The 12,323-nt window shown below is 49.8% G+C and overlaps 1 protein-coding gene across 5 annotated transcripts in view; it reads right to left on the bottom strand.

Moving 5' to 3' along the window:
* LOC140409304 (transcription factor COE3-like) overlaps positions 1-12,323 on the bottom strand; it is a 782,491-nt gene that overhangs the window by 285,028 nt on the left and 485,140 nt on the right. The gene's annotated exons all lie outside the window — the stretch shown is intronic.

Here is a 12,323-nt window from a genome sequence, read left to right as displayed (position 1 = left end):
ATAGCACCTTAGCCGATCTTCAGAGTATCCAAGAGTATCCGGGTCAGGGATGACTTGCTTCCATTCTGGGGTGGTGGATCTACGGTGGCTGAATAGTCCAATCCTGGATCCGCAGACTCTGCCACGGGTGTGGAAGGTGGTGTTTGATGTCGTGGGTGGGTGGATGGGACGCTCTGGATTCCTCGCTCTCTTTCCGCTGTTCACGCTTGGCCTCAGAGTGCTCCACCCTGTGAAGCTCGAGGTGATTGGCACCCTCGCGGGTGCGTTTTCTCCACTTTGTGCATTCTAAAGCAAGCGATTCCCATGTGTTGATGGGGATGTTGCATTAATTTAGTGAGGCTTTCAGAGTGTCCTTGTAGCATTTCCTCCGGACCTTCTGGTGATCGCTTGCCATTGCAGAACTCGGAGTAGAGCACTTGTTTCGGGAGTCTTGTGTTGGGCATGCGGACGATGTGGGCCGCCGATCGCAGCTGGTGGAGCGTGACCAGTGCCTTGATACTGGGGATATTGGCCTGGGAGAGGACACTCACATTGGTTGGTACACCTATCCTGCCAGAGGATATCAGGATTTTGCAGAGGTATCGTTGATGATATCTCTCGAAGAATTTGAGGTGTCTGCTGTACATTGTCCATGTTTCTGATGCATAGAGGAGGGCGGGGACTACGGCTGCTCTGTAGACCATGAGCTTGGTGCTAGATTTGAGGTCTCGGTTGAGGCACGATCAATTGAACAAAGACTAGAGTTGGATACAACTGAGGGTTTACTGCTCTAAGATGCGTGGCCTCCCACAGCAGCTGGCGAAATGGCTGCTGAATGGAGGACACGCATATTTATACTCCGCCTACTGGGCGGAGCCAGCAGGCAGGGGCTACCGGCAGACCTGTAGTAAAGGTCCTACCATACATCACCTAATACAGGTGCAACAGTGGTTTACCGCATCGGTCTTTGAACACTCTGTTCCTTCGGCATCCGAAGACTGCTTTGGTGCATTGGAGTTGATGCTAGATTTCATCATCAATGCCAGCTCGCACCGAGAGGAGCCTCCCGAGATATTACTCTGCAGCCAGAGATGCTTATGAGCACACCAGCCAACTTGGCCACACTGAGTTGCCACGAGCCATAAATTAATCTGTCCTCTGTGATACTGTCTGAGAAATAGACGTTGAGTAGGATAATGGGGACAATACACTGTGTTGCAAACAGTACCCACGGGACATTCTAGACAAACGGAACAGATGAAATATGTCATTTGAAAAAAAGCAACTCCAACAAGATGGCACTCCATCAGGAAAGGAAGGTTACATTCAATGCCAGAATCTTTAGTGCAGCTCAGCACAGCAACCTTCTGACTGAGAAATGAAGGTGTATCAATTGAACCGAGCTAACCCTTATTATCCTGGAACACAAGGAAGAAACTCTCCTCCACCTGCCCTGGAACCTGCCCCCTACATTGATAATTGAAATAAAAACAGAAAATGCTGGGGATATTGGTCTGGGAGAGGACACTCACATTGGTTGGTCCACCTATCTCAACAGATCTGGCATATCTTTGGACACTAAGGGACAATTTAGCATGGCCAATCAACCTAACCTGCACATATTTGGACTGTGGGAAGAAACCGGAGCACCCGGAGGAAACCCACGGAGACACGGGGAGAAAGTGCAAACTTCACACAGACAATCAACCAAGGCCGGAATTGAACCCGGATCCCTGGAGCTGTGAGGCAAACGCTAAACACTGTGCCACCCTTTCAGAGCTATTTAGATCTGAAATGTTAACATTGTTTCTCTCTGCACAAACGCTGACCGATCTGCTGAGTTTATCCAGCATTATCTGTTTTTATTTCCGTTTTCAAATATCCATTGTATTATGCATTTATTGCAATGATAATTGACTTGTTTGGCTAATCATAGCAATCATTCCCTCACTAATCCATTGCCAACAGAATGTAGCACAGTGGTTAGCACTGTGGCTTTACAGCGCCAGGGACCCAGGTTCGATTCCCGTCTATGCGGAGTTTGCACGTTCTCCCCGCATCTGCGTGTGTTTCCTCCGGGTGCTCCGGTTTCCTCCCACACGTCCCGAAAGACGTGCTTGTTAGGTGCATTGGACATACCGAATTCTCCCTCTGTGTAACCGAACAGGCGCCGGAATGTGGAGACTAGGAGCTTTTCACAGTAACTTCATTGCTGTGTTAATTAAAACCTACGTGTGACAATAATAAAGATTATTATTATATGAGGTGAGGAAAACCCCCCCAAAAGGTGGAGAGACTTGGAACCATAGATCCAAAGTCAGTCATTCCTTCCAAACACTTACTACATGTCATGGATTCGAGTAACTCAGACACTAGATCCAAAATTCCTATTTTCTGGGAGACATTTATATGACAACAACAACTCACACTTATTCCTTTTTAATATAGAAAATTTCTCAAAGTTTTTTTAAAAATTTAGAGTACCCAATTCATTTTTTCCAATTAAGGGGCAACTTAGCGTGGCCAATCCACCTACCCCGCACATCTTTGTGCTGTGGGGCGAAACCCACGCAAACACGGGGAGAATGTGCAAACTCCACACGGACAGCGACCCAGAGCCGGGATCGAACCTGGGACCTCGCCGCCGTGAGGCAGCAGTGCCAACCACTGCGCCACCGTGCTGCCCTCTCCAAGTTTGTTCACGGGATTGTAAACCAACAAAATCTGTCAGCAAGGCCACATAAGGAGTCAGGAGGACAGATGACCAAGAGTTTGGTCAAAGAGGTAGGTTTTGAGGAGCATCTTTAATGGAGGAAAGGGAGGTGGGGAGGCAAGGAGGTTTAGAGAGGGAGTTCCAGAACTAAGGGACCAGGCAACTGAAGATACAGTCATCAGTGTTGCGGTATGGGGGGGGGGCGGCGGGGGGGGGGGGGTGAATGATGAAGGTCAGGGATGTGTAAAAGGTGAGAACTGGAGGAGTGCAGAGATCACAACGGGGAGGGAGATTGCATTTGAATAAATCAACACTAAGTAGTCGCCTGTGACTGTCCACTCACTCACTGAAATATTGAGCGGGACATCCCAGTCCCCCCTGCCCTGGGAATCATCGCCGGCAGGACAGAAAATTTGACGGGCCGGAAAAAGGTCCATTGACTTCGGGCGGGATTTGGCCCGAAGGAAAACCCTGCCTGTTATTCCCACAGATAAGGTTTGCGTTTGGGCCTCCTTCAAATTCAGGCCTGCTCCTGTGGTTTTAATCTCCTGGATGAGTAGAAACAGCTCGTCCATGAAAAGATCCCAAAACTGAGGTCCACCTTGTAGCCTAAAGTGGCACTGCCGTTTAAGCAGTTAATGAAACGGCGCAGAAAATCTTTTCTCTCTGCTTTTGGCAAACTCTTGCACGGTGCGAGCAGTAACCAGGCAGTTAATCCGTGTAAGTAATGGAGCTTTTCTTGCCGTAATTTCATTATCAGTCACTAACAGTGCCTTACCAAGTGGCTCTGGTTAGTCCCTTCTTTGTTTTGATTGATCTTTTGACAGATTAACCAGTGGCATTATTTAATTAAGTTTGCCTCACTTGAGAAATGCAATACGTACAAAAAGAAACTTCAGCCCCTAATGGAATTGCTCTCATAATAAAGGAGTTTGTCAAATGCTTGTGGATGTTCTTCCGTTTTATTTGTTCTCCAGCGCCCGGGGCCAGTTGGAGGCTCCTGTGTTTTCTTTTTAATTACTCCTTGTACAGTCAATCTCACTTAATCGGGCAACACTTAAATTTGCTTCCCTCTTAGTGGAGCTGAGGGTAGTTTTGTTGCTTCCCCTCACACATTCCAAGTTTTTATTTAACTGGAATAATATACGGCAGATGTTGACAACTGTGAAATTTTATGATTTTTATATATGAGAAATTTAAAACCAGTCCATTGCATCATCTCCGTTCACAGCTCACTCTAACCCAGGGTCTCCGAATTGTGGAATTCCTTCCCTCCCTCAGTCTTCTCACCGTCCTTTTCTTTTGTTCTTTCATCAGTTGTGAGCCTCACTGATACCACCAGCATTTTGCTGCTTAGTTGCCCTTGGGGGGGAGGCGGTGAGCACTTACTTGAACCATCGCGGTCCACGGTGCTGTTAGTGTTCGTGCTATGGCTTATGCCTCGTAAATATGCAGAGACGATGCACTTCGGGTTATATGCACAAAGGAGTTTGATGCAATGCTTTAAAATGTCTGCTCCCTTGCTTCAAACTGCCCGCCTACAAAGAACAATACAGCACAGGAACAAGCCCTTCGGCCCTCCAAGCCTGTACCGACCATGGTACCTGCCTAAACTAAAACCGTCTGCACTTACAGAGTTTTGTCTAGATGCCCCTTAAGTGCTGCTATCGTATCTGCTCCCGCCACCTCCCCAGGCAACGCGTTCCAAATGTTTACCACCCTGTGTAAAAAAACCTGCAGTTTAGTTCCTCCCTCTCAGTCGCCATGCCCAAGGTTAACGACTAATGCACAGTGAGCCATCAACAGACACACATCGACTGAACACCATAGTGAGGAAGGGAGTTCCAAGCTTTTGACCCAACTGAGTGGCTTACTCAGCTATTTCAGATGGCAGTCAAGAGCCAACTACATTGCTGTGGGTCAGTGGTCAGAAGCAACACTGGATAAGGACAGCAGATTTCCTTCCCGAAAGCACATTCCTTGTTTTTTAACGACTATCTGGTAGTTTCACTATCAACATAACTGGCACTAACTTACTGTTCCAGATGTATTTATTCATTTTGTCTACTATGTACGTACTGTGTACGTTCCCTTGGCCGCAGAAAAATACTTTTCACTGTAGTTCGGTACATGTGACAATAAATATCAATCAATCAATAAATTGAAGTTAAATTCCATCAACTGCCATGGTGGGATTTGAACTTGGTGGCCGGAGATTTCTGGTTCCCGCAGCCCTGCTGTGGGATGGGGATTTTCGGCCCAAAGGCAACAGACCTTTGACCGGTCCGTAATATTTTCTGTCCCGTCCACAACAATTCGAGTCATGGGCGGAATCGGAAGCTCCTGCCGGGTGTCTCTGGAGTATTCGTCCAGACCGATCGGTTACTAGTCCAGCATCATTACCACTGCGCCACCGAGGCCTTGTGCTTCTACAAGCTAAAAGTAAGTTATCTGTTATTATGTTGGAAGCTCTTTCCCAGAAGAACAACCTTTACCATCCGAATGTTGAATGTCACAACTCTAGGCACCGCATTTTAGGAAAGATATCAGGGAGAGTGCAGAACAGCTACATAGAAACATACATTGAAATAGAAGCAGGAGGAGGCCATTCGGCCCTTCGGGCCTGCTCCACCATTCATTATGATGATGGCTGATCAGCAAGTTCAATACACTGATCTCGCCTGCCCCCATATCCCTTGATCCCTTTAGCCCCAAGAGCTAAATCTAATTCCTTCTTGAAATGACACAATGTGGGGCGGCATGTGGCACAGTGGTTAGCACTGCTGCCTATGGCGCTGATGACCCGGGTTCGATCCCGGCCCCGGGTCACTGTCTGTGAGGAGTTTGTACATTCTCCCCGTGTCTGCGTGGGTTTCACCCCCAGAACCCAAAGATATGCAGGTTAGGTGGATTGGTCACGCTAAATTGCCCCTTAATTGGGAAAAAAAATAATTGGGTACTCTAAATTTATATTAAAAATAAGAAATTACACAATGTTTTGGCCTCAGCTACTTTCTGTGATAGTGAATTCTACAGAGTCGCCACTCTCTGGGTGAAGAAATTTCTCCTCACCTCAGTCCTAAAAGGTTTACCCCTTATCCTCAAACTATGACACCCCCCCCCCCCCCCCCCCGCCATCGGGAACATTCTTTCTGAATCTACCCTGTCTAATCCTGTTAGAATTTTATAAGTTTCTATGAGATCCCGTCTCACTCTTCTAAACTCCAATGAATATAATCCAAACCAACTTTTAGTAACCCATATGACAGTCCAGCCATCCCAGGAATCAGCCAGTTAAACCTTTGCTGCACTCCCTCCATGGCAAGGACATCCTTCCTCAGAGAAGGACACCAAAACGGCACAAAATACTCCAGGTGTGGCCTCACCAATACCCTATAAAATTGCAGTAAAACATCCCTATTCCTATACTCAAATCCTCTTGCTATGGAGGTCAACGTACCATTTTGCCTTCTTTACTGCCTGCTGTACCTGCGCGCTTACTTTCAGTGACTGATGCACGAGGACACCAAGGTCTCGCTGAGTATCCAGCTCTCTCAATTTACACCCATTCAAATGATAATCTGCCTTCCTATTTTTGCTACGAAAGTGGGCAACTAGGAGTGGACAATAAATGCTGGCAGAATAAGCGAAGCCCACATCCTTCAAATTAATATGTTTTTTAAAAAACCTCCTTTAATTAATTAATGACATTTGGATCTGTCCCATTTGTAAAACTGCGACACAAGGGAAACTCTTCTATTGTTCTTGTGATTGTGGCAGGTGCAAAAATAATCACTCCTGTATAATCATAGAATCATAGAATTTACAGTGCAGGAGGAGGCCATTCGGCCCATTCAGTCCGCACCGGCCCTTGGAAAGAGCACCCCATTTAAGCCCACACTTCCAACCTATCCCCAAAACCCCACCGAACCATTTTCGACACTAAGGGCAATTTAGAATGGCCAATCCACCTAACCTGCACATAAAGATGCCCAGTCCATAAAGATGGACTGTGGAAGGAAACCGGAGCACCCGGAGGAAACCCACGCACACACGGGGAGAACGTGCAGACTCCACACAAACAGTGAGCCAAGCCGGGAATCAAACCTGGGACCCTGGAGCTGTGAAGTAACTGTGCTAACCACTATGCTACCGTGGTAATGGAACACTTAATGCAAAATGTTAGGAACTGGAATTCACTGCCTGAAAGGGATGTGGAAGCAGACTCATTCATAATTTCCAAAACAAATGCTTGAATAAATAACGATTTGCTGGACTGTAAAGAGGTAGGACTGTCCAGACAGCTTTCAGAGTTGCCACAGATAGAATGGGGTGAATGGCCTCTTAATGCGCTGTAACACCCTGTGAAGCAATGACTGAACTGCCCCAGCTCTCCTCCTCTTGATCAACCACGTTCTTCTCCAGTTAATCAACGCATTGTCTCGGCTTTCAATGCTGCATAAGAATCCCATTGAGGTAGAAGCCTGACCTTTAGGCCGCCGAGGCTTGATCCCTGACACAACAATGCGACAGAGCTTGGCTGAAGCTTACATTGGGCAAATGAGGCCTATTTACTTCACTTTCTCTGAAGAACTCCTCCATAGGTGACCTCGAGCTGCCAGCCGACCACTCATAAACGCTGAGCATTCTGCAAGTGCAAGAATAGAAGTGATCCTAATTTGTTTGGCACGGACTACACCCAGTCACTGGGCATGCCACTTGCACTGTTTACATTCCAGGGGCTCTGGTGGGAGGGGTGGGGGGAGGGGGTGTGGTCTCTGATTTACTGCCAATTACTGTTAAGTGAAGCTCAATCTAGCCCTCTGGGTGGTCTCAGTTTGTCACTTAAAACCGATTTAGAATAAGTTGCACAATACATCACGGTCATCCATCTAATTAATTAATGACATTTTCTCTTCTTGGACAGATTAGGCCCGCACTGAAATCTTTAACACACGAGTGCTTTTTAAGAATTTGCTCTTGGGGTGTGCACAAATCAGCATTTATTAGGAACATAGTAACAGAAGTAGGCCATTCAGCCCCTCTAAGCTGTCCTGCCTTTCAATGAGATCATGGTTAATCTGTGACTTAACGCCATACACCTATCTTTGGTCCATGTTCCTGAACATCTTTGCTCAATAAAGATCTATCTATCTCAGATTTAAAATTAACAACTGATCAATTGCTGTTTGTGGGAGAGAGTTCCAACCCTCTACCACCTTTTACCGAAAGACGTCTCTGGAATGGTCGAGCCCAAATTTGTAGACTGCGCCCCTTAGTTTTAGAATCTCCAACCAGTGGAAATAGCTTGGGCGGGATTCTTTGACCCCCCCCCGCCGGGTCGGAGAATTGCTGGGGGTGGGCGGCGTGAATCCCACCCCCGCAGGCTGCCGAATTCTCCGGGATTTTGGCAGGGGCGGGAATCGTGCCGCGCCAGTCGACGGCCGCTGGCAGTGACCCCCCCCGCCGATTCTCTGGCCCGCGATGGGACGAGTGGCCGCCCATTTTCGGCGGGTCCTGTCGGCGTAAATCTCAGAACCAGTGGGACCTGGCTCTACGGACAGCCTGCAGAGTCCTCGGGGGGTGGGGGGGGATCTGACCCCGGGGGGTGCCCCCACAGTGGCCTGGCCCGCGATCGGAGCCCACCGATCCGTGGGCGGGCCTGTGCCATGGGGGCACTCTTTCCCACTGCACCGGCCGCTGTCAACCTCCGCGATGGCCGGTGCGGAGGAGAACCCCCCTGAGCATGCGCTGGGATGACGCCAGCACATACTGGTGCTCTGGCGCATGCGCCAACTCACGCCGGCCGGCGGAGGCCCTTCGGTGCCGGTTGGCGTGGCGCCAAGCCCTTCAGCGCCGGCTGGCACAGCGCCAAACACTCCGGCACCAGCCTGGGAGGATTCCGCACCTTCGGGGCGGCCCGACGCCAAAGTGGTTCACGCCACTCCTCGGTGCCGGAGTGGCCCGCTCTGCCGGTTCGTGGAGAATCCCGCCCCTAATCTTTATCTACAATGGGTGGAATTCTCCGCCGTGTGATTCTCCATTTTGTCGCAGCCTGGGGGTTTCCCGACGGCGTGGGGCTGCTCCACAGTGGGAAACCCCATTGACCGGCCGGTGTAACGGAGAATCCCGCCGGCAGGTCGGGGCAGAAATATGGCGCGGCGGGACAGCGAATCCAGCCCTCTGTCTTTTCATGTTGATATCTGATCAAATCACCCCGAGCAAAAAACAGGCCTAATCCGTGTAATCTCTCCTCGTAATTTAACCCCCCGTAGTCCAGGTATCATTTTACCACCCATCCTTATCTCGCCATTGAAGGCCCTGAGGTGGCGAGAGCCACACGTTGGCCAGACCAAGCTAGGGTGCAAGATTCCTCCTCCCGAAGGACAGGTATGAGATTTTGCATCAATGCAGCAGGAACAGCCACACTGTCTAATTAATAAAGAAAAATAGAAATACTTGCATTTTTATAGCACTGTTCAAGATTCAGGTTGTCCCAAAATGCTCTCCAGCCAATTAAGTATTTGTAAAATATAGTCACTGTCGTAATGTAGGAAACACAACAGTCGATTTGTACACAAGATCGCACAACCAACAATGTGCCAATGAACATAGTGGGTGCAATTTAACAGAAACATTTCTAAGTGTCATTTTGGGCGTTTAGGCGTGTTTCACGACAGCCGTGTTGGGTGAGACCGCGGATCGTATTCAACAGCATGTAGTACCGAAGATTAGCCCCCATGTGAGTCTCTCCATTACTGACTGTCTCGTCGCCTGATCTTCAGCGTGCGGCGCGAACAAGGGGGAGCTGCTTTTAAATGCTCCCTCATCACTCACTCCCAGTCAACACACCAGATTGGCAGTGCACAGAGCTGCTCCTCGCTTTGGCGATACGGACCTGGCCAGGCTTCTCGACGCTGTCGATGCGAGGCGAGACATCCTGTTCCCCCGAGGGGAATGGAGGCCCAGCAGCAGGGTCAGCAATGCCACCTGGGAGACTGTGACAGCGGGTGTCAGTGCGGGCAGCGTGACCAGGAGGTCCGCCGTCCAATGTTGGACGAAGACCAATGACCTCCACCGAGCTGCGAGGGTAAGTTACCACCTCTCGCCCGGCATCATTTCCGTCTGCCATCCTCCCCACAGATCACTGGCTAACGCCTCGTACCATCCCAACATCTTCATGCTGCCTCAGAACCCTCCTGGCACCAATCAGCACAACCCCTTCATGCCTCGGTGCGATGCTCACAAATGCCACCTCCCAGAAACCTCCTCCCCCAGACCCATCAAGTGTGCAGCTCACAAAGCCCTCTCTTTGTCTCCACAGGAAAAGATAACCCATAATAAGCTGGAAAAGGCCAAGGTCGGCATGGTGGCACAGTGATTAGCACTGCTACCTTACAGGGCCAGGGAACCGGGTTCAATTTCGGTCCTGGGTCACTGTCTGTGTGGAGTTTGCACTTTCTCCCCGTGTCTGCGTGGGTTTCCTCCGAATGCTCCAGTTTCGCCCCACAGACCAAAGATGTGCAGGTTAGGTGGATTGGCCATGATAAATTGCTCCTTAGTGTCCAAAAGGTTAGATTAGGTGATGTGTTTACGAGGTTGCAGGAGTCTGGTTATGGTGCTCTTTAAGAGGGTCAGTGCAGACTCAATGGGCCGAATGGTCTCCTTCTGCAGTAGGGATTCTATGATCCTATGAGTCGCCACTTCAGTCTCAGGCCTCCGCATTGGCGTCATCTGCTATGAACTCAGCGGGTACCCCCTTGTCCCCCAATAGCCAACCCGTCATTCTGGGGTGGAAGACACCAGGGATCTCAGAGTGTCCCAAGACATAGCTCCCTGGGAAACGTGCATGAACTGGAGGTGGTGGTCGCACACACAATCTGAACATTCAGGGAGTAGAACCCCTTCCTGTTAATGAAGGGCAATCCCTGATGCCCCGGTGCGGGTAAGTGCCATCAATTACCCCTGGACCTCGGGCATCTCGGTAATGGCAGAAAATTCTGCAGCCTGGGCATCTTGGTGGGCTTGGTCCAGGTTGAAGGTGATTTAGTTGGATGCCCAGGCTGCAGGATACACCTGTGGGCTGTAGCTTGTGAAATATCACACAAGTACCCTCCCACGTCCTGGAATGAGCCGGTTGCATAAAGATTCAGGGCAGCGGCGACCTGTGAGGCCACCAAGAGCGGGTGCCCACCTCCTCCACAGGGTGCCATGTCCGTGAAGACGTGGCACAGTGGTTGCACTGTCTCTTTGCTGAGACAGAGTCTCCTGCGGCACATGCTGTCCGTCATCTCATCGAACGAAGGTTCAGGCGTGAAAGTGGAGCTGAGTCCACAAAAGATCAGCCATGATCTCATTGAATGGCGGAGCAGGCTCGAGGGGCCAGATGGCCTACTCCTGCTCCTAGTTCCTATGCTCTTAAGAAAGACCAGTGACACCTGTACACCTTGGGCCGCCGCTGGCCTCCCCCTCGGGGTTCCTCCTCGGCCTGATGGGCGGCTGGATTTTAGGGTGCGCCCCTCATGGGGTGCCGCCTCCAGCCTGTGTTGTCGTTGATGCCGCCTTCTCCGGCATCTGCCACCAGCAACACGAGGGCAGTCTCTGCGGGATCCACACCAGTAAACATTTATTAACCTGGAAGGAACTGAAGAGGGCGAGAGACCGACAATCTATTAGCCATCCCAGGACCTCATGAATGAGATTGAATGTGGGTTAAAGATATGCTCGCCATTTTGGGGCGTAATCCGGAACTCGCCATCGGGAGCGTGCCGGGTGAATTGCAAATTGGTTCACGCCTGCCGCTAATCTCGATTTTGGTCTTTCCCAGGTGAGATTCTGGTTGGGCCGACGACTATATCCCCTTAGCAGGATGCAAATCGGTCTCACACGGGTCTCCAAGAGGATTTCCGACAGGCAGAATTGGAGGATCCTGCTGTAACTTCACGCAACCGAATTTTGGTCCTCCCGAATTCTCTGCCCTTACTTTCCATTGACCCCGTTGGCGGGGGCAGAATCCACTTAAGCAATAAATATTGGCCAGGACATCAGGGGGAAACTCTCCCACACCTCTTTGAAATAGTGCTATATGTTCTTCTGAAAGGACAATGGGGCCTCAGTTTTAAGATCGCATCCAAAAGAAAGATCAAACACTCCCAGGACAGATAGAGCACGGGGTTAGATACAGAGTAAAGCTCCCTCTACACTGTCCCCATCAAACACTCCTAGGACAGGTACAGCACGGGGTTAGATACAGAGTAAAGCTCCCTCTACCTGTCCGCATCAAACACTCCCAGGACAGGTACAGCGCGGGGTTAGATACAGAGTAAAACTCCCTCTACACTGTCCCCATCAAACACTCTCAGGACAGGTACAGCACGGGGTTAGATACAGAGTAAATCTCCCTCTACACTGTCCCCATCAAACACTCCCAGGACAGGTACAGCACGGGGTTAAATACACAGTAAAGCTCCCTCCACACTGTCCACATCAAACACTCCCAGGACAGGTATAGCACGGGTTAGATATAGAGTAAAACTCCCTCTACACTGTCCCCATCAAACACTCCCAGGACAGGTACAGCATGGGGTTAGATACAGAGTAAAGCTCCCTCTACACTGTCCACATCAAACAC

This window comes from Scyliorhinus torazame, chromosome 3 (genome assembly GCF_047496885.1).
Source record: "Scyliorhinus torazame isolate Kashiwa2021f chromosome 3, sScyTor2.1, whole genome shotgun sequence".
Lineage (NCBI taxonomy): Eukaryota > Metazoa > Chordata > Chondrichthyes > Carcharhiniformes > Scyliorhinidae > Scyliorhinus > Scyliorhinus torazame.
The sequence above is the reverse complement of the archived record's forward strand: the minus strand, read 5'-3'. Positions and strand labels throughout refer to the sequence as shown.